The following is a 22885-nucleotide window of genomic DNA, read 5'->3' as shown; positions in this document are numbered from 1 at the left end:
CTGGGGAGAGGCAAGTGATAAGGAGGTGGAAAGTGATTTCTTTCAAGGCCGTAAATGACAGGTAACTTCTAGAAATCTTGCTGTAAAGGTAACAAGAATGGTAAATAAGAATGAATGATGTATATATATATATATTGTGTGTTAGTCGCTCAGTCTTGTCTGCCTCTGCGACCCCATGGAGTATAGACCGTCAGGTTCCTCTGTTCATGGGATTCTCCAGGCAAGAATACACAGAGTGAGTTGCCATTCCCTTCTCTAGGGGATCTTCCTGACCCAGGGATCGAACCCAGGTCTCCCACAGTGCAGGCAGATTCTTTACCATCTGAGCCACCAGGGAAGCATATATATAGCATATATACTATACATATATATATTATACATATACATGTGTACATATATACTTGAATAATAAAAGCTTCTCAGCACAAAATGAAAATATTTTGATTTGGTTAGACTGTGATAGTACATACATGACTCATCTTGATTTCCGTGAGTATTTAACTGAATTATAACCTGTACTTAATGCCAAACACTAACATTGGTAGCCTAACTAAAGGAACAATGGTTGCAATTAATGCCAAAGAGAGTAACACATTGCAGAAAGAATGATATTCAGGAAACCTATTTTGTATTCCTATTAATCTTAGAAATGTTACCTAAATTCCTCGTGCCTCTGTTGTGCCCTTGAAAATGAGAAATAATTTATGTCCTTCCTTACCTCCTGAGTTACAATGATAAATATGTAAAAGTACATTGAGCTTTTTGTGATAAAAGTTACTATAAAAATCTAAGGTGTTTTTATTATTATATCAATCAAATGGGATCTCAGACTAAGTTCCTTTTTGAAGACCCACAACTTTTTTACGGATGAGTCATGAAATTGTATTGGGAAATATATTGAAGCTACCTCACAGGGGAGACAGAAGATTTTATGCCTTATGCAAGCCTTTTAAACTTGGTTACAATTAGAAATGTAAGAAGCTATTTATCATAAGATACATCAGGAAATTAATGAGAACAAATGAAAATGTTTAAGAGACAGTATATAAACACAGGAATTCTAATTCTGGCTTCATCAAATAAATGTGCTAAGTCACCATTTTGTTCCATAATCTTAGTTACCTTGTATGGACTACTTCCTCCATGCCAGGAAGTCTGAGTACTTCACACTTATGGCTTCATTTAACCTTACAGTGATCCTAAATTAAACAATATCGTTACCATTTTATAGATCAGAAAATCAAGGCTTAAATGAGATAAAATAACTTATCCAAGACCCAATAGTAGTGGAGTCAGGTTCAGATCCAGATGTAGCTGAAGTGAAAACCCAAGCTCTTAAAATTTTCAAAACTGTAGCTCCTAATAAAGCAACATATCAATTTCTATTTAAAGGAGTAATCTTCAGACAAACCATACTATTAAAAAACTTATGAGATATTATATAAATATAGGCACTTAAAAGATGCTTAAAGCAAACTGAAATGGGTCTTTTGTCAAAGATTCAGGAATAGTTAGAAATAGGAAATGATTATGTACTGCTCATCTGACCTTCACCTGAAGATAAATGTTATATCTGGAAAGATACAATTAGTTGTCTTTTTTATAATAAAATTATAATCAGTTTTAAATAAAAATATTTTAACTTTTAGATATTTCCAAACCCTCCACTATTTTGCCTTTATACATCATAGAGACTGTTTACCTTAAAAATCTGTGATCCTATTTCCCACAGAGAATAATTAAAATGGGGAATCATTTTAAAAATAAATTTTGCACTTAAAATTTTTAAATTATTTTTTATCATTCCTAATGTATTGCTATGCTTTTAGAAACTATATATCATTTGTGACAAAAATTAGGAGTGATCTTTATAATAATTTCATGCTAAAATACTTTTCTGTTCAATAAATTTTTCTTTTTAAAATTATCTTTTCATTTTGAAATATTATAATTTATTTGTAAAATATATTTGTCTCACATTTCAAACTTATAATGCATCTTTTAAACCTTATGTAAATTATCATCTTTAAAAAGTCCTACTTGTAGTGACAAAGAATAGGTTAAACAGTTCTTTGTATGCATATTTTTAATTTACTTAAGAAAGCTAAAAATAAAACCCATAGCTTAAGAGACTCATTAAAGCTGGCAATTCAAATTTGTTTGACTATTTGTAACAAGCAGGAAAATGTCTCATTATCACAAAATAATATAATATCGCCTAAAAGTCTGGAATTCATTAAAAATATTTCTTAAAATGTGTATATAGCCGTCATTATTTAAACTAATACCATAACATTATGGAAAGTGGTGTTATGGAAGGGAGAAATTACTTAACATAAACTTAGGTTTCTCTGTCATGGAAGAACACTTGCAGCACTCATTCATTTGTGTGCTTGAATATTTTTAATACCTCTTGGTATTACAAGGCATGAAGGATTTTTGCAAAAAATGTTGAACAGAAACATGTTTGAGATTCCATGACTTATATTTGTTTGCTTACTTCCCTATGAGTAATCAAATGGCAATTTCAAAGTTTAAAAATTGTTTTTTAATATATCTAAGTAGTTCAATAACTGGAAACATACACTACTATCTTAAATTTTTTCTCGTCATTTTTCTTGACAAATTTATTTTCAATTCTTTCTCACCCCACTGTGATTTATGCAGCCTTTATATTGTCAATTAAGTGCACTCTGACATTGATCAAAGTTTTGGAGTTACACAAAGTAAAAACTGATCGATTTTCTAAAACTGTGTTAACCATGTCTTATCAGCTTAAGGTATCTTTTAAGAAAGGTTGCTAAAACTTGAAATATAAATGCTGCCTGGAAAATGCACTTTGTCCTCTCATACACACTCAAGAATGCACACCAGTGAATTTGCAAACTATTCAACAAAATAGAGAACAAGATACAGTGCAGAGTCATCAGTGAGTCAAGAAAACAAGGTCACTGGCTATATTCTGGTTCTTTTACATTTTAAACTTTTTGCCAAACATTTATTTAAATAATGCATAGAATTTCATGTCCCATATCCATAAAAGCAGAAGTGTGTAGATGTAAAGTGTGCTGAGAGAATCAGGTGATGTCAAAATACATATGTGGAATTTCTTGAGTTTCCCGAAATAACCCATAGTGATTATCTGAGTAAAGGGGGTGGGGTGGATGAGATAGAACTCTCATTCTTGTAAGAAGCTAAAGCAGATTCGTTTCTGTGGTTGACGACTTCTTTGGCTATTCTAAAAGCCACCCTGGAATCTCTCCTGTGGCCCCATCACTTCAACAAAAAGGTCAGGTTTACCTCCGTTTATGGTACATACACTCCTCTGTATCTGGTTAATCTACTTTTCTTACAACAAAAGGAAAATTTTAGAGCCCATTTGGAATCTGTTTCTAATACTGGAGTCAGAGAGCTTCCTCTGTCCTATGCTCTGAAAAAGACGGAATTCTGTTTTTTTAATCTGATTAGTTTAAGTTGGCCCTTAATCTCTATTTACACCAAACTTCACACAACTTTATTTTGTTCTAATTATTTCTACATCGTAACTATGACTAGGAATCATGACTAAGATGTTGTGTCCCTTTGCAACTTTTCCTTACAGCTTCCTCTCCCCAAATAATTTTTAAAACCGGTAGACTTCTCTCACCGCTCCCCTCCCCCCATTAAAAAAACAGATCCCGTTCCGGGCGCCCCCTCTCTGCCTGCCGAAAGCATTTTAATGACAGTTTACTTTAGCGGTCTATCAGCCGGCTGCTGCCTCTGCCACCTGAATTTCAATTTCTTAATTTACAGCCCAGATAAAACAGAATGGAGCAGGATCTGGACTGCTCTCTACATTGGGTTGGCCTTATCAAGCGTGAAGTTTGGCGCATTGCAAACGTATTCAAGTGATTATCTGTTGAGGACCTCTCGAGCCATCTCCATCTCTGCAGCGGGCTGATAAGACAGCTGTTTCTCTAGCCGCTGTCTCCCCGGGCCTCAGTCTTCTTCTGATACAAACTCTGCCTTTGTCACCGGGCTCCGGTGCGGTCACTTGCTCTATGGGGCAAGGGTTTGATCTGAACACACGTGGGGGAAAAGTGGGAGTGTGTGAGACAGCAGAGGAGAGGGGAAATAGGAGGGGGAGAGCAAGGAGAGCGAGATAGAGGGGAGGAGGGAAAGAAGGTAAGGGATCGAGGGAGGTGGGGGCAGGGCTGCGTGCCGAGCGGCGTTGATATCTCTGATTGACTGGTTGCTCAGCCCGGCTTTATTATTTCAAATTAGACGTGCATCGCACACAAGTGGAAACATAAATCTTGAATATAAGAAAGAGTCTCCGAGCCTCGGAAGCAGAAAAACCGCTTCTTCCCAGGTCCCGGCAAAGGGACCGGCGAAAAGACTGATTGCCACCAGCTGAGACAGATGGTTTCCTTTAACTTTGCAAACTGCTATTTTTAATTACTTGTATTAATTTTGCATGAGATGTATCGGCTCTAGGAGGAAGCTTAGAGCAGGCTGTTAGCACCTCTGGAAGAAATGGACACGAAGCTCTGATTTGCCCTTTCTCACCTCCCGTTTTTCTTACTTCACCCTCCCTGGTCGCCTAGATCACCCTTTGCATGCTCAGGAAAGACGTGAGTTTATCTTGCTAAAAGTTGGTCCCAAGTAAAATAGACGAGGGAAAAAAAAAAAAAACAAAAACATGAGGGCATTTGTAGGAGCGTTTACATAAATGATCGTTGATCCGAAGCTGCAAATAAATTTTCTGAGACACTCTGGGGCACGTGCAACAGATTTTAGCCTGAATATCCGCTGGCAAATGATCTAAAGCAGAATGAACCTCATACAAATTTTGCCGAGAAAAAAAAAAAGCGATGGTGGTGGGGAGGAAGAAAAATATAGGCTGATTTTAAAATTTTACCGATACACTACATTACGTTTAATTTAAAAAATTAGACAATTCATGTGTCTTTAAGTGTAAACAGTAACCTCAGAATTTAGGGTCAATTCTTGCTGAAGTGTTCCCTTTAGCCTTTTCCATTAAACAGGAGTTTTTAGACAAAATTAAAGAGAAAGTAAAGGATGTCTGTGATCCTGCTCACTGCCATCTCTGGCACAGTCCCTAATGGAAAGTGTTTGCAATGTAAAGGGTTCCTTGCAAAATAGTCTCCGAGGTCACTCACCTTCTGATAGAAGGCTTTGCCCCTTTGCCAGGCGATGGAGGGAGCTGGGGGAAGAATTGGGGGAGGGGAGAGAGGGTTTGACGGGTAGACGTTTTTGTTGCGATTCCTCTGGGAATTTCGAGGATTAAAAACTCTGGAGTAGGTTTAGTAGACTTTTTGATGACTACCTGGATTTGCATTTATTTTGTATGAACACATTGATGACTGGCAGGCTCACTGGGGGAAGTGTCTGAAAGGAGGAGAGTGGAGTGTGCACAGCCTGTTCGGGGCACTTAACCTTCCTGGCGGTTTGTCACTATGGCCGAGTCCTAGCAGAAGCAAGCCTATTCAAAATAAACGTGTTTCTATGGACAGGCGAGCCTCTTCCTTAAAGTCTGTAGACATGAAATTTCCCCCCAAATTGCAGTTTCCGTGTCTCACTGGGAGGGACAGAAAACTCTATTAAGCTTTGCAAACCTGTAGTCAGGCTGGCTCGACTTGTCTCTGTCCATGGTGCTAATTCCCGCCTCATTCTTTTGCCCCGCTGCCATGTTCTAAATTCAAGTAGCATCAGTTTTTTCGACAACTTTTCTTCCCCCCTGTTTTCTAAACCGTGCAAGTAAAGTTGACATACTTCTTTAGGAAGGATAAATAAAATAGTAATCATCAAGCTATATATTTCTCACGCAGGCAGTAAACTGTCACAGTTTCAACATTATGAACCACAGACACTCCCCTCCCTCATCCCAAACAGCCCAACAAATTAACACAGACAAATATTTTTACTTATCTGAGAGGGTATGATGTTTGAAATCACCTTAAGCCAAACATTGTAAACTCATTTAAATAGCTTAACTGCTTTATTTGCTTAAAAAATGTTACAATTGTAATTTACAGTCACCTTTATCATAAATCCTGAAAGTATTTTAGAGGATGCTAAAATAGAGGATACTATTTCTCCTCAGATCTAATATAAGGGGGTTATTTATCATAAAAAAATGGCCACAATAGCTTATGAATATTCCTGTGAATGACTGTTCCTCTATAAAGATATTTTGTAAAAGAATCAATTGAATTCATTATTTTTTCCTGCTTTGAGAACCATTCATTTTGCAGCTTTCTCTATGTCAAACTTTTTTTTCCAAACTCTCAATGACTCCCTATACCTTTCCTTCTCTGCTGCAGTTTAAAATAATATTAAGTACTTTGAAGATATATCAGAGCTAACAAGACAATCATAATTCAAATGCTTTTCTAGTGCAAGATCAGATGCTCTGGATAATTCTTTACCCAACTATGAATGAAGAGGGATTGATTATAGGTGCTTAATGTACAATGTGAGGTTTATACCTGGTCTTTATTAATTGCAAGATAGAGTATATTAATATTTCAGTCTATAACAGTATGAATTTCAAAGTGAAATCTACATCTAGATATCATTTGTTTTAGAGTGATTGTATTCCATTTTTTATTTTTAAAAGTTGGAAAACTACAAGTTACTTATACTATATCCATTTAAAAGTTTTTAAATTTAAAAACATTTCTTTTATTGAGGAAGTAAACTAGTATTTTAAGATGTTTTCAATTTCTTGAATAATTTAACTCCACTTTACAGAGAAAGAAACATGTTGAAAATGACAACATTTTGAAAAATATTTGCTCCTGTGAAAAAAACTGAAAAAAGTATATATACTGAATGAGTAGAATTTAGCATTTTGCGTTTGAATGGACAAGTTTACCATTTTTCAGGTAATTTCTTTAATGACATAACACATATGCTGGATTTTCATCACTCCACACCACACCCAACTTTCCATATCCACCCTCCCCCAAATCTTGGAAAAATATACTACTGTTACCTACAAAATCTTTCTTGTGGATACAAACATCACAAAATAAACAAAGGATTAGTTTCTACAGTTAGACAAAACTTATGTAATTGTAAGTTAATGGTAAAGATTTTCTTCAGATTGCTGAAAATATTACATGATCAAATGCAACTCATTCGATATTAAGAGCATATTAACAAGGAGAAAAGACAATTTACTTCATTGGTAATTCTGACTAAACAGTATTACACTTTTACCCAACTGGCATTTATTATTTTATTTTTTGTACAGATCTAGGCGGGGAGGGAATGTTTGAAGGAAGATGACAACAAACGGAATCTTCCAGCTGTTTATTCATACATTGATTATTGTGGATGAGGTGGAGACTTTCTGTTTTTTTTCCCTTGATTTGTTGTTCCCTCCACCCCTTTACTCTCTTTCTTCAAAAAGCTTTGCTTTCTTCTTCCCCTGAGTTCCACGCAGGTCTAGAAAAGAGTTTTAAGTGAAATTATGACCCCAGGCCTGTTGTTATATAAGATGTAGGGGTGGGGATTACAGCATGATAATTATAAATGGTAGTTATATAGATTCAGGCCTTCTTTCCCAACTCCCAGTAATTTTTATCCAAGGATCTCAGATATATTATATGGGCTATATGGGAAATAAACAGGTCTTCTTTTTTTTGTCAGTAAGCATTTATCAGCACTCAAGGACACTTTCAAGGAACTATGATTTACTTCAACTTTATAGTCATTTTGCATTGTGACTATCTGTCCCTTTTCCCTCCATCCCACTCCGCCCTGCTGCCGTCTCTAACTCTTACCTGTGCCTCCTCTTTCCAGCATTCTTAAAGATAGCGGCTAGTAATAAACAAGTAAAGGAATTTCTTTTGGAAAGGAATGAGCTTCTAGGGAAGATATTACATTGTGTAAGAATTGTAAGTACTGTGTAGGAAACTGGTGCTATCTTTCAAGATTAAAAGAAGAAATTCAAGCTGAAAAAGAACCTAGGTCAAGTGGATATTGTTTCTTCTTATACATCAAGTCGATCCTGAGGACTACAGTTTCACTTGGAGGATGAAATAAATACCATGAATAAAACTCAATTTCAGCTTCCTGAATGTTATTAATATATGGAGTTTAATAAAGTAGTCTTCATCTATAAAGCAGAAGGGTTGACAGCACTTGGTCTTCTGGTTAAACTTTCTAAATCCAGATAAAGGCTCGACTGTCTTTACTGTCAGCAATACATGTGTGGTCCAAGAACTGTACCGCCAGCAAATGCAGAGGAGTGGCTTGTTCTAATTTTATATACAGCTGCTCTTTTTGAGAGTCATCATACACCTCAAAGTGAAGGACCTTAGCTCAACTCAGTACCTCTTTCCCTGGACAGGATGTTTTTCCTGTACTTTCCTATTGTAACATTTAGTGATAGGTAATGCAAACCGTGCAGCTTTATTTGAAAGCATTTCTGACTTCATTTTTTCCTAAAAAGAAGCTTAAAAAAACCCAAACAAACAGCAGCAATATGCATATATTCAAATAGAGAAACACATAAAATCGCCTACTATCTAATATAGTATACTGGAACACAAATCGAAAAAGGCATGCGTGCAAAGAATGGATGTACATTCATCCCTTTCACTCAGATCAAAGACAGGGAGCTCTCAATGACTCATACATACCGGACAGAGTTTTAATGTTATAAAGAAACATGCCACAGATGCGGCAGTGATGGCAAAGGAAATGAGTCTTTCCGAAGCAGAAAGGTTTAAGAAGAAAGGAGGTCGTGCCATATCGCAAACTCTGATAGTACAGTTCCAACCCGCCCACGTTGCTCTCTCCCCATCTCTTTTTGCTTCTTGCATTTCCCTTCGCCGCCAGTGTTAAGTGTGTACCTCTCCGCACAACTTACCTTGAAACGGGACTCCATTGAGCTCTCGAGAGTGACACAAGCACCTAGCCAATCATATCGCGCGGCCTCGCTTGGGCGGACTCAATAGAACCGCCTAGGCCAATCAGGATCCTAGGGAGATGAGCAAGTTGCGTTGTGAAGCGACCTAGCGTATACTTCCGCGCGTGCTGCTTGGGATAGGAGCCTGGCAGAGCAGCTGCACACACGGCAGTGCGGAGGCAGAGAAGGGGTTGGTGATACCGTGCTATAAATCTGTGGTCCAGTCCACCTCCCTTTTAAGACGTCCTCCCCCCTTATTTCTGTTCTCAGTTAGAGATGCAGCAGCTTACTCCTGTAGCGACCTACTAAAAAGCAACAAGGAGAAAGACATCGTCTTTTTGAAAAAACGTTCTTTCGTCTCTTTCTTTGTTCCTTCGTTTGTTTTTCTTGCCCCTTTTTGTTTAGTTAAAAGGCAATAGGAGGGTAGTCTCTCCGTCTTTTTAAACTCTCTTTTTTAAGTTTCCCCTCCCCGTTCGTATTTTTTTTTTTTTTTTTTTTTGCCATTTCTTTTAGCGTTGGACTTTGGGGTCGAAAGCATTTCTTTTTATTTGCTTCTTTTAAGCCGAGCACAGTTTAGGTTTCGTGCTGTCTTAAGAGAACTATCCAGCAGCTTCTTGCTCATCCTTATTGGGAGAACTGCACCGTTACTTTAAAAACACACATACACAAAAACCTTAAGGGAGAAAGGTAAGTTTCGGTTTGGTTTCTTTAATCATTAGTTGCAGCGATGCGCTGGCAAACCCAGAAAACCTGTAAGTGAGCGGAATACAGAATAAGAAGTTAATTGCACATGTTTGTCTCATTTCAAAGCTACTGCTCAGCTTTTTAATTCTAAAGAGCTAGACTAAAAGACAGTGGACGCATGCTTGACGTATTGAATATTCGCAAATGTCAATGGCAAAAACTTAAGTGGTAAATGTGGCCAGTGTAGAACAGGGAGGGGTACAGTGGGAGACTAGATGTTGAGTGAGCTTCGGGATTGAGGTTGGAAGTTCATTTCGTGGGAAGAGAGGGATAACTTGGGTTTGGGGGGGGGGGGAATGCATGCCTCTACTTTCGCGAAGCAACCGAAGGACCGTAGAGGCTTTAGAACCATTAAGGGGAATCAGAAGCCTGGACTTGCAGATTAGACCAGCGAAAACCCCATACTTAATTGCATTAACCAGATAACATGTGCTGGGGAGATAGGATTGCCAGATGGAATTTAGATGCTGCACCAGGCAGCGAGTTGTAGTTGACTGAAAAAAAGTACATGCCGCCCGAGGGCTGGGGCTGGGGCTGGGTTGGGCTGGGTAGAAGCTGTCAAAACTCATCATTGCGAGGTATGCGGACTCGAAATCACGGTCGCCAATTATCGTGCTTCTGTTTTAAAAGAAGATAGCTAATTTAAGGCCGAATTCTTAAGCCTGTACCGGATATGAGATTCCCTTTGTTCAGAAAAGCGTAAATAAGATCCTTAGAGCTGTGTCTGTGGAGGGGCGGCTGCATGGAAGCCGAACTGTGCTGGGCGCTGGGAAGTGGATTCCAAGCCCTGTCCTTGGTCCTACGCGGCTGACTTCGCCTTCTGGGCGAGGGGGAACCCCTTAGCAGCCGACAAGGCTCCGCAGCCACCTCAGTAGCCAACTCGGCTACACAGCCCTCACTCACCCTCTTCCTTGCTGCCGCCCCCCCCCCCCCGCCCCCCGTTTTCTCGAATAGCTATTGTTAAACTGACGCCTGAAGAAAGATGGTTGGGGATGAGACGCTGGGCAGACTCTTGCTTCATTTTAAGTTTTGTGATTTCTCAGGGTTTAGGAGAAACCAGGGGGCTTTCTACTGCGTAAAAGAGAAGCCAGGGTAGAGGTGGGATAGGGGGAGGATGTTCGCGCTGGAAGGGTGATCTTGGGGCGAGGAGGGTGGAGGGAGCGGTGGTGGCGCTGGCTTTGCCTAAGAGAAGTTTAAATTATTGGCACGAGGGGGTGTGGGTGAGTATGTGTGCGTGAGAGCGCCCGTGTGGTGCCAGAGAGGGAGAGGATGGGGAAAACATACAAAGCCGGCTGGGGTTAATTTCCCTTTGCTCTCCTCCCCACCCACCCACCTGGTTCGAAAAGCCAGCGCTCGGCCGGCCTCCTCTGGACCCGACTCTGCCATCTCTGGGGCAGTGGGGGTTGGGGATTGCTCGGTGGCACTGCCTACCACAGGATCTCAGCGGCGAACAGGACTTCGTGTGGCCATTGTTGCTTAATTTATGCCCAGCACGTTGCCACGTACCCACCTATTTCACGTTTGTAAAGAATTAATATGAGAGCTATACAACTGTGGGAAATTGGAGGTTGGATACATTCCCCGTTTTCCATTTTCAAGTATAGGTTAGCGAAACTGATGTCGAGGCTGGGTGTTTTCTCTCCTAATTACCAACTGCAGATCTGGCTTTCTTGTGGCCCGAGTGAGAGAAATAGTCAACCATTTAGAATTTACTCTTAACACCGCTGGGCCAGGTTGGATGTCGCTATACTTTCTCGGCGAACAGGTTCTTTTCCCGCTCCTACTCATGTACAAACACTCCTGTTGGTTAAGATTCTAAACCTTCAGCCTTTCCCTACATTTATTATACCCATCCTCTGGATGTTGAGAGTGCAAGGGAAGTGGAGGTGATTTATTTCTTAGGCCTACAGTGCAATCTATAAAATGTAGTCTTAACATGGGGGGAGGGTAAAGAGTGGACATTAATAACCTAAGAAGTTATTTCCCTACCAGGAAATCAGTTCCTAAAAGCCAGGGGAAAAGGTGTGAGTGTTTGGGGGATGGAAGGATAGGAAGTCTGGGGCTTCCTTGGTAAAATGGCTTCTTAAATGGGACATCTGAAAGATTTATTAGAATCTGAACAAATAAGTCTGAAAAAAGACAAAATGCCGAATGTTTAAATATCACCTTTTGGGGGATTAAAAAGTAACTATTTCTCTTAGTTATTGCTTGGTCTGTCCTACACCAAGTACTCCTGGGTTCCCCTTCCCTCTTTTAGCCAAGTGATTGGCAAGCCTACTTTATAAAGCTTAACCTATTCTGGAGTTCTCCAGGAAAATGCAGTGTTAGCCAAGTAGAAGCGCTTTGGAAGACTTGGGGAACTCTGTTGAGAAAGAGGACTCCCATAACTTCAAGAAGTCAGTTTCAGGAAGTAGGGTGTCCTAAGAAATTCTAAGAGTTTTAGGCTTGGATTGGCAAATTTGGTAGGCCCATTTTTGCCTGACATTTGGAAACAGGCATTCTTAGCAATCCCGCCTGCCTGGGATGGGAATATTATAATTGACTGTTTAGAGGGAGGTCAGAGAGACGCAGGCGCTTTGAGCCATTTTCCCAGGAACCCGTACAAAGTCAATTAAGGTCATTTAATTGCAAATCGTAACTGGAGTGACAACAGAAATGCTGATATAGAATCAATTGGCTCTTTCTGGTGTCCCTCGTCCGGGTCCCCCAAGTTGAGGGATGGACTGTCTCCATTTCGATCATGGCTGAGCCCCCTGCTCTACTGTGTCTGATTTAACTTCGCCCAAGAGGGCAATTTTGTCTCCCCTACCCTCGTCCTGGGTTAGAGCAGTCTTTTCCCTCTTCTCCCCCAGCCCCGCCCGTCGCGTGGGGGCGGGGAGCGCTGGCCGCCCTTAGCGGACCTTGCTGCATCAAACCCGCATCATGCCCTTGAAGCTGTAACCTCGGTCACGTTCTTGCGGCGACTCAGCCGCCCACTGCTCAGTTCCTTTCTCTTACCTCTTGCGATTACAGGTAGGTTTGACAGGTGATATTTTTAAATGTAGTTTTTTAGGGGGAAGGGTTAAAACGGAAGCTTTTGCAAAGGGGGAAAAAAAACACGACAGGTGCTCTCGTAATTAAACGGCTGAGCAGGTGTAAAAACGTGCTTCCGCCGCGTGGTTTGGAGTCGGTTTTGACTCCCAGCCTTGGGTTTGAGGACAGGCACAGGTTTTTCCTGAGGAAAGAGATTGAGCTGGGCGTGGGGGCGGGCCAAGGATATACAGCGATGGGACGCCCCCTCGGAGAAGAGTTGGCCATTTCGGGGCTTCGGTGGGTGGTGTTGGAAGGATGCGGCGAGAGGCAGGCGCTAATATAGTCGAGTGCAGGATTTCCTACTTTTGCGTTTGAAGCAGAGAATAGCACCCCGCACAGGTACTCAGGGCTTATTTGAACATCAGATTCCATCTAGAAAGGCAGAGAAGGGCAGCGCCGGCAAACCTTTAGTTTTTCGCGGAGGGACCGGACCCTTCCGCTGTGAAGTAGGGAAAAAGCCCATTAGCTTTGCTTGCAAGATGTGAGTATATGTATGTATATATACTTGATACACATAATATATCAAAGTACCCCTCGCGCGAATGGCTCTGGTTGCCGGGTAGCGTCCGGAGCCTCGGGGTTTGCAAACTCGCACCTGGTATCTGACGCTTCTGGGTGCGCGACGCTTTCCGCGCTGCCCGGGGAACCTGGTCAGGGAGCCTGCTCGGAATCTGAAGCCGGGAGAGAAGGACGGGAGCGGCCGCAGTCAGACGTCTGCTCCCAGGCACCGACCCTCGGGGCGGCCGGGCAGGGCACGCGCCGGCGGCAGCAGCCGCGGCGCCGCGAACTCGCCGCCGGCCCCGCCTCCTGGCGCTCTTCCAAGCAAGCCCCTCCTCCCCGCCCCGCTACAAACGGCGGGACCGCGGCGCCCGGGCGTCACTGAGGCAGCTGCCGGCCGGTTGAGGAGGCCGGTCGCCGGCGCGCGCGGGTGGGGCGTGGGTTCTGCCGGGTTCCAGTCCGCCTTCCCGCCACCGTCAGAACTGGGGACGCCGCCGCCGCCACCGCCTCTCCGCGGAGCCCGCCCGGAGCGAATCCTCCGCGGCTGTGTGACGGCCGGCGGCGCGGGCAGTAGTCGCTGCAGCCCCGAGTCGCAGCAGGCAAGTGCAGGGGGCGGGGGGCGGGGGCGGGCACGCCTCGCCGGGCCGGGAGTCGGCTTCGGACGCCGAGGCGGAGGGCGGTGCGCGCCGCCGCGGCGCTGGGCTGCGGAGTCCGGCCTCGCCTCGGCGGGAGCCCTCGTCCGGGCTCAGGGCGGGAACGCTGGTGGGGGCGGCGGCGGTGGTGCACGGGAAGTTCCTAGAGCTCGGCCCCTGGCGGCGGGAGTCGAGGGAATTGGGCGCCTCGGGAGGTGGCACCGCCCCTCGTGTGGGCACGGGCTGGTTGGGGGCGGCGGGAGCCGAGCGGGACCAGTCGCGCCCGGCAGCGTGCACGGGCGTGGACGTGCCCGGGTACGGCCGCGTGTAGCGCGAGGAGCACTGCGCCGAGACGCAGGTGAGTGTATTGGAGGGAAAGTGGGGGCGGGGGCTTTTCTATAAAAAGGGCAGGATTCCGGTGGTGGACTGGCACCTCCGCCTTGTGGGAGGTGGCGTGCACCGGCCACCCCGGCCGGGTGGTATCAGCTCGTGTGCCCCGTGGTCCGGCGCCCCAGCGCGCGGCTCTCGGGGCGTCTCGAGACTCGCCGCGGTCGCGCAGTGTGCGGAGGTTTGGGACCAGGGGCGCCCGGGGCAGAGCGGGGAGGCTCCTCCGGCCGCTCTCCTCCCTGGCGCCGCGTCAGGTGAGGTCGGGTGCAGCCGCGGGAGGTCGCAGCTCGAGGTCGCACCCGGGTTTGCGCGCGAGCGGTGCGCTGGGCGGGAACCGCGGGTCGGGTCGGGCGGCCGGGTGAGGCAAGCTCCTGGCTTTGGCTCGCGGCGGCGGCAGCTGCCTCTTGCTCTGCCAGCTGCGCCCCGGGGCGCGGATGTGTGAGCGTGCCCTGGTGAGACCGGTGGCGTCTCGGGCGGACCTGCCTCGCTTCACCAGCAGGTGCTCCTCCAGTGGTCGTGACAATGACCAGGAAACAGCCTTCCACGGCGTTTCCTTAAAAGCCGGCTTGTTATTCTAGAGGGCTGGAGCGCAGAACCCTGCCTCTAGATGGGAGCCACAAGCACGGAGTCGTAGTTGTCCAGTTGGTCATTTAAATAGTGTGTATTTTAAAAGATCGTCTTTACGATAAAATTTTTTATCTCATATCTTCTCTACATTTTCTAAAAATGTGAGACGAGGGTTTCTTATCGACGCTCTACTCTCCTTTTTTCTTTCCCAAAGGATGGCGTTTAACAATGCCAAACGAAATATGTCCGGCAAGGACAAAGAGCTTTTAAAAACTTAATATTTCGGTGGAGCTAGCCATAATAGTTCTATCTTCATAAAAATGTAGCTTAGTCCAGAAGTTACGGCAAATAAGTCCATTTAGGAACACTCCTAATACCATTTGGGGTGTAATTTCCCCATCCCCTTAAGTAAAATCGGTTTGTTTGAAATACTGTTCAGTTGCCCTTGAAGACAACATTGTCCACAATTGTTTCCCCCAGAGTCGTTTGAATTTTTCATTTGTGCTAAGGTCGCTTTTTTTTGCGGAAGCTGGTCTGGAGTCTCCATTTTGGTGAGCAGGCGGAAAAGGTTTCCTGGATCTACTTTCTCATCTGGACCTTTGGCTCTAGAAATGCGAGACGGACTTGCTGGAGGAACTGCAAGGTTACTGCGTTTGTTTTTGAGCTGTTCCTTATAATAGGTTTGTAGGAATGTTGATGTAACACTCTTTGGGGGCGCGGGGGAGGGCGTACATACTTAGAGAAAGTTCTCTTGGAAATGGAGGTAGAGCAATGAGGGGCCAAGAGGGTTCTGGAGAATCAGCTTTTGAAGGAACACATTACATTTAATTTTCTATGCTTCCTCTAGTTTCTTTTACTTCTTGAGAGAACATTTTTGTGTTTATGTGCTTAAAACTGGCTCCTTAATGCCCTTTTGGGTAACTTTGTGCTGCCCCCTTTCGGGGAATAAGGTTTTTTGTTTTCTCTTCAAAGACGAGTCGTAGGCGTTTAAGGCGTCCTTTCTCCCCCTCTTTAGGTATTTTCTTCTCTGTGTCTTGTTTACTCTTAGAAATTATGTCCGGTCATCTATTTAAGCTGAGCACACTCTTTCCCCACGATTCGAGAGAATTTTAGGTTTAGGATATTCTCCTAGAATCGATCAAACACCCCAAACTGGTCAATGTCCATCAGGCCTGTTATTTCCTACCGAACCTAGTTTTCCTTTTCTAGGCTCAGGATGTGTTAGTAGTTAGAGTTCCGGTTTTGGTTTGTGGTTGGTTGGTTCTGGTTAATGCTTCTTCACCAGAGTAGCGAGATCCTTCTGTCTGGTTGGGCGCTTTTAGATGAGACCCAGCTCCCAGTTGGTTACTGGAGAACAATGCTCGAAGTGGCATTTCTGCTTCCTCATTTCTTAGTCCAGCTTTTGGATTTTGTGTATAGACAGATGTTCCTGGATGAATGCTTGTTGCCCCTTTCAGCCTTTCTAGCTTTCTGTGCTTTTCATGCTAATGTGATTGCTAAAAAATAGTGTTTTACCTCCTCAAACGTCTTTTTCTCTTCTAGAAGGAAGGTCCATGTTCTCTTTAAGGACACAACAGAGCCATCCAGAATACCCCAGCTTCTAGGCTAGGGTCAACCTTTTCCTCTCTATTTGATTGGAGAGGAATCTTTCTAAAAAGTGTGATGCCTTTTAGGCCGCAGCATGGTGCAAGAGCACTACAGTGGCAAAATACTCTTTCATGTTCTTTGTCCCTGAAGGCCTAAATACTCCGAAACAGCATCTTATCAAGGCTGACTTTTCCCTCACCTGTTTGATGGTTTGGGCTCTGGTAGGGTCAGTTCTTTTTCTCTTACTCAAAATCTTATTAAATCTACCAGATTCTCACATTCTTATTGCCACCTTTCTCACTGATCATGTTTACTTGGAAGTAAGGAAGGTTGGAGATCCACAGTATTTAGCCTGGCCAGGTTAATTTTTTTGATGGTGTGGGGGAATTATATAGATGAGGTGGTGTGGGGCCTGGATGGTGTGCCACCCTGTGGAAAACCTACCGTAGCTGTTTCTGATTCTTTGGAAAATCAGCTGAACAGGCCAATAATCATTGTAAGCTGCCACATCAAAGCGTTGACGATGATGATGTTGTTTTCTTTAGCATTGGTAGTTGGTTGGAGGCAGGGCCGCTGAATGGGCCCATGACCATAATGCCTGCCGGTACTTTGGTTTTGTTCTGGGTCCCACAGAGTATGCTGCTTGTCCTGCTTAGAGGCTGTCTCAATTGTTAACATTTAGCTGCCAGGTTTGCTGCTTTGTGCTCATACTGTGTTATAGAAGTGTTGGAAATCCAAGGCTTATGCACTGGTGATGCCACACCCAACTCTTGAATTAACTCTGTGGAGGACATTAGATGCATAGAATTTTTACTTGCTTTGACCAGTTTCATTTTGCAGATGTGGAAGTCTTCACTGTTTCTGGTTAGCTCCAGAACCCACGTGTTGTGTACTCTGATGCCAAATCCATTGTTTTGTTTCTAATTTGGAAAGAACATTTATCATCTATTTATTTGATTCTAGATACTGGTTGGTTTGCAACGGTTGTTGATTTTTCTTTGATTTCAAGTGCTAAGTAGAAACAGAAGGCACTTAAGCTTAAAGGCAGTAATTTGTTTTAAGGCTTTTTTGTGTTAAAAGATATGCTTTTTTATTGTTTAAGTAGAACTGGTAACTTGAAGTCTGAACTAAAAATAGGAATTAGCATAGAGTAAAATCTTACAGGGGTTTTATGGTATATTTGAGAAAATTTTCACTAACAAGAAATGAACAGATTTGGCTTTTAGCATTCATCATGTATATCATGACTTTAATTTTAGTAAGGTCACAGGAGAATTTTTTTTTTCCTAAGGAAAGAAGACTTTCTATATCAGTAGCCTTGTTTGTAATCCATCGTATAAAACAAAACAAAAGGCGACTCCTCTGTAACACTGTGCTAGGTGCATCTCATAGCCCTTACACCAGCTAATACAAATGCTAAGTTTCCAGAGATTAGTTTACGTAAAAATACATGTTTTTGGTACAGATGTTATTTATTTTCTCAGCGCTTTGGGTTAGGTTTTGAATACATCAATTTCACTAATATTCTTAGCTGTACATTTCCGTTTACAGGGTTGCTCAGTAGTTCTCTGTGATGACAGGTAAGGGTTTCCCTTGTAAGCAGCCTTTATGCAGAAGATAGATGCTTTGGCAAGGAGTGGAATAAGTAGAATAACAGAGAAGGTCATAGAAATAGGTAGTGTGGGGTTGAAATCGAACCAATTTGGAGGTTGCCTTATTAATTGCAAGTAATTGTGTTTTTGTTTTTTTTTTCTTTTTAGTAAACTTGCACTTTCCTAGTATTTGTCTTTATTACTGATTTCATTATATCAGTTTCTGACTGAAAATGAGTAGCAAGTAAGGTTCGACAGTCAAGACCCTCTTTGCTGCTTTTAGAAATTATTTGAAAAAAACCAAATGCTTTTTCTCAATAGACTTATTTATCCTGAGACAGTTACGGTAAAATGTTAGGTTTTTTTTTTAAATCATAAAGGTTTTGTTTTAGCATCAGTTAAGTTTCAGACTATTAGGTTGAGGTATCTGTATGTTTTTTCTTTCCCTAATAGTGGTAGATTTATACCCGCCTTTTTCCTTGACTTAAATAGGAGAAGGCAATGGCAACCCACTCCAGTACTCTTGCCTGGAAAATCCCGTGGGCAGAGGAGCCTGGTGGGCTGCAGTCCATGGGGTCGCACAGAGTCGGACACGACTGAGCGACTTAGCAGCAGCGGCAGTGTTTCTTTTTCCCCAGAATTTTGGTTGTTGTGGGCTGTTGATTACTGGAGATTATTTCAGTAGCTTTAAAGACTGTTAATGGCATATCACAAAAATCCTTATTCTCGTATATATCAGGCTGACTAGCTGTTCTTTCAGTATGGGTTTTCATTTTATTTTGTTTTGCTTTTAGTTAGCAGTGGTCAGATTCACTTCAAGCTCAGTACTCCGTTTGACTTATTTCTTTAGGAGAATATGGGCAGAGGTTGCTTCAGAATTCTCTGCTTTTCTGTGTTTCCTTATTGTGGAGTCACTGTAAAATTGGAATTTCTTGTTAAGATTGAGGAGTTTTGAGACTCTCTGAGAATCTGAAGAAAGCCGTGGGCCTTCTTTGCCTGGAGAAATTCACATCTACAGAAATTTCCATACAGTTTTTGCCATCTTGTCCTCTGGAATAAAGACTATTAAAGTTCTATTTGGGAAACAGGACTTTCAAAATTGGAGTTGTCTTACATTGGTGAGAGCAGGAAGTCGTCACTCCACTCTGTTCTTGTGTGCCGTCGTGTTTGCGGTGTGGGCCTTCAGCCTTCATCCAAGACAGACTCCAAGCTCCCTTGTCTCACAGTTTGTTTTAAAATCTGTTCTGATTTTGTAAACAAATATTATACTTGTAAGGTGGTCTTGTGAGCACAGTGCTGCCAGTTTAGCTACTAAGTTGTCTTGCTTGAGTAGATTTTGTCACTTCAGTTGAAATTCTTCATTTAGCAGAGCCAGGTGGAAAATACTAGGCTGGAATTTTGCAGTTTCCGTTGTCTGATTTTGACTCAGTTACCTGTGTCCTTGGTTTCTTAACCTTTGAATATAAAACCTCACCCTCCACATATCTGTGATGGCGTGAAGGTGAGCATATTAAAGTGTAAGGTTTCCGGCAGTGGAATGACAATGTTTCCTGAATTGGAAAGGTGGTAATAGGTGGACCTCATAGATGACTTTTATATATTTGACTTTCAGTATGTTTTATGAACCATTGTTTTTAGAACATACCATCCTTATAGCATACTGTCATATAATGTATATTCCTGCCATGGAGAAAGAGAAAATTTCCAGACTGTAGGAAGGTTTTGGGAGAATTATGTCTTTGAACATTTCAATATGGAAATAGATATAAATATATCAATGGAATTTGGAAGGGAAGTTTAAAATGTATTTTTTTCTTGAAAATATAAATAAAGTTAAGAGATTACATGTGAAATTATGAGAATTTAGCCAGCTGACATTCCAGGAATATAAATGTCTCAATTTAAATTTTCCATCTTTTTTTCAATGAGAAATCAAAACCTAAAATTTAAGCATTTACATTAAAATAATCAGTCTATATTTTCTTGATTTGAATTTTAATCTCTTATCAAGGATCTGTTCCTATACATCAAAAAAAAAAAATGAAATTTACACAGAAATAACATTTTTCTCCCGTGTTTGTTTTAATACCCTCTCACACCCCAAGTGAAAAGTCATTGATGAATGCCCTGTCAAGTAAGTTATTGGAAATCGCTCACCTGCTCAGTTTTTAAAGGATGTTTAACACTTTTTTATCCTTTAGGCATCATTTGTGTGTATCAGAAATAAAAGAAGTATGTCTCAAAGCAAATAAATCACAGCGTATTTGAAAATAGATTCACCAAATTGAGTAAGGTGGGGAAAATATTCCTGGATCTGATGGTACTTGATCTGGAATTTCCTCTGAGCTGCTTTTCAGAAGTGAGCTTTTTCTATTTCTCTGTCGTTACTGCTCTGTTGGAGGTACCTCTGGTGACGTGAGGATCACCCACCTTTATTGCGGAGCTATCTGGAATGTTTTAAATACACCAAGTTTATTATAGAGTGAGCAAGTTTCTATAATCTATTCCAAGGTAAGGCCTATTTCTGTATGAGTTTACTCAACACCACTTTGTCTCCCCTAGGTGCTACTTACTGGTGCCTGGCTTATTTTGTTTAAATCCTTTGGGTCCTTTCTGGCCTATGACTGTGAATGACTCATGGACTTTCCCCAAATACCAGGACACCAGTGCCTTAGGCTTTTATCCTTTCCTTGACTTTGTTTCTGCAGAGAGCTTGAACCACCCACAGCCTTCCTCTCCTCTCTGGGACACCTCTGTGCTAGCCCTTAGTCACCTGTCTCTGCTTCTGAGCCCCGTGCCAGCTCTGCTTCTAGCCTGGCAGTTCTGGGTCAGGCGTAACCTACTCACTTGTCCTTTTCTTTTCTTATTTGGCTTGCACTTTTGCATTGGCCCTTAAACATTTTGTTGCATTTTACTCACTGAAGACTACCTTCTGTGACCAAGACGATTGCTATTACAGAACAAAGAGGGAGAAATGGGTGTCAACAGACAAGTGAAGTCAGCCCCTGATTCCAAATGGTGGCCCATGGCTTACATATTCTGGAGCTTTTATTTGGCCTAAATTATTGTCATTAGAAAAATAGTGAGTTGTTGGTTTAGGCTTTGGGAAATATCAAATAGAGATCTGGAGCCCTATTTGTGCTGTCTTGGAAATGTGTGAAGATGGAGCAACACTGAGCCTATATTTGTTAACTGCACCCTTTATGTGGAACCTGGTTTATTTCACTTCAAAATAAACTGCTGTCTGGCCTCTATGGGTATTAGAGCCTGTGAGTCTAATGCTACAGTTCCTAAAGTCATGGGAATTAAAAAGTTTATTCAAATATCTAGGCAAAGGCAGTAGTTCTAAAGACTTTAGTTCTTTCGATTTTCTTTGTGTTTGCAAGTAATATTTGAATTATGTTAGATTGTTCCTTACAACTATACATCTTGAAGTCTTTATTTTAGGTAGAGAAGTCTTGTCTTAGACCTCCTTTTCCTTAATGCCTCCTCTTTCCTTTATAAGATGTGCTTCTATCGGTTTATCTTATCTTTTCTCCCCTCCCACTCTGGGATTTTAGACCTGCCCCTTTGGGAGCAAAGATTTCTTACTGCCTGTTGCCTGCTTATATTTGTTCAGATGCTTTCAGGTCAGCAGAAGTTACTTGGTGCTGTGAAAGCTAATAGGATGTTCAATTCAGTTCAGTTCAGTCTCTCAGTCATGTCCGACTCTTTGCGACTCCATGAATCACAGCACGCCAGGCCTTCCTGTCCATCACCAACTCTCGGAGTTTACTCAAACTCATGTCCATCGAGTCAGTGATGCCATCCAACCATCTCATCCTCTGTCATCCCCTTCTCCTTCTGCCCCCAATCCCTCCCAGCATCAGGGTCTTTTCCCATGAGTCAACTCTTCGCATGAGGTGGCCAAATTGGAATTTCAGCTTCAGCATCAGTCCTTCCAATGAACACCCAGGACTGATCTCCTTTAAGATGAACTGGTTGGATCTCCTTGCAGTCCAAGGGACTCTCAAGAATCTTCTCCAACATCGCAGTTCCAAAGCATCAATTCTTCGGCGCTCAGCTTTCTTCACAGTCCAACTCTCACATCCATACATGTTACGAACCCTTTAAAAGAGGCCCATGGCCCACCTGCTAATCTCAGTGCTGATGGTGTCAGCTTAGAAAAGACATTCTCCCCTCAGAATCCTGTAAAGAAGAGCTGATTCGAGAGGTTACCAGGTGTGAGGTTTATATGTGTTGTTTTTCTCTCCTCCCCCCCCCCCCCCGCCCTGCCCTTTTTTTTTCAGTCTTCACCCTTTTCTCTCTAGAAACAGCAGGGCAGCTCTGCAAAGCTTTCTCCCACGTGTGCAGGAGAGCAAGTTGATGCGCCAGCAGAAGTAGAAAGAGGCTCCACATGTCATGTTTGGACCAATGCTGTAATTTTATTTTACAATAAGGAAGGTGGATATTATTAATCTACTCCAGAGCATAATAGCACAATTTAAATAGCAGAGAGCAACTTTGGTGTGTGTTAATGTCTAGTGAGATGAATACAGATGAATGCTAAGTAGGTAGAAAATGTCAGTGTAGAGCTTTCCTTTTGGTGACTTTAAGCACTTACATTTCTAGTTAACTTTTTGTTCAGCCCGGCACACAGATATGAAGATCTATTTTATCAAGCCAGCGTTAATGTGGCTTCTGAGGCAGAACAATGCCTATAAAGCCCTGCTCTCCTGGCAGCCTCTTGAGCTGGGCCAGTCATAACGAGGAATTCTGTATTGAACTTCTTTGCAAAACCCTTCAGAATAATAGGAGCTTAATGCTGGCAGTTTTAAAAATTGGTGCAGTCTTTAGCCTAGCTAGATTTTTTTTTTTTTTTTGATAACTTGCAGTGCGACTAA

At 42.5% G+C, this 22885-nt stretch overlaps 1 protein-coding gene across 19 annotated transcripts in view; it reads left to right on the top strand.

Moving 5' to 3' along the window:
- ELAVL2 (ELAV like RNA binding protein 2) overlaps positions 1-22885 on the top strand; it is a 169209-nt gene that overhangs the window by 16121 nt on the left and 130203 nt on the right. For 5 of the 19 annotated variants that reach the window (XM_043487271.1, XM_043487267.1, XM_043487264.1 and 2 more), the window contains exon 1: positions 9077-9610. The exons of 4 other annotated variants lie outside the window; for them this stretch is intronic. The gene's annotated coding sequence lies outside the window, so the exon portion shown is untranslated. Of the gene's footprint in view, positions 1-9076; positions 9611-12575; positions 12680-13055; positions 13079-13540; positions 13837-13966; positions 14228-14434; positions 14511-22885 lie in introns of those variants that run through there. 10 more of the 19 variants (XM_043487270.1, XM_043487268.1, XM_043487258.1 and 7 more) reach the window with 9 other exon arrangements.

Source organism: Cervus canadensis, chromosome 14, assembly GCF_019320065.1.
Source record: "Cervus canadensis isolate Bull #8, Minnesota chromosome 14, ASM1932006v1, whole genome shotgun sequence".
Lineage (NCBI taxonomy): Eukaryota > Metazoa > Chordata > Mammalia > Artiodactyla > Cervidae > Cervus > Cervus canadensis.
The sequence above is the reverse complement of the archived record's forward strand: the minus strand, read 5'-3'. Positions and strand labels throughout refer to the sequence as shown.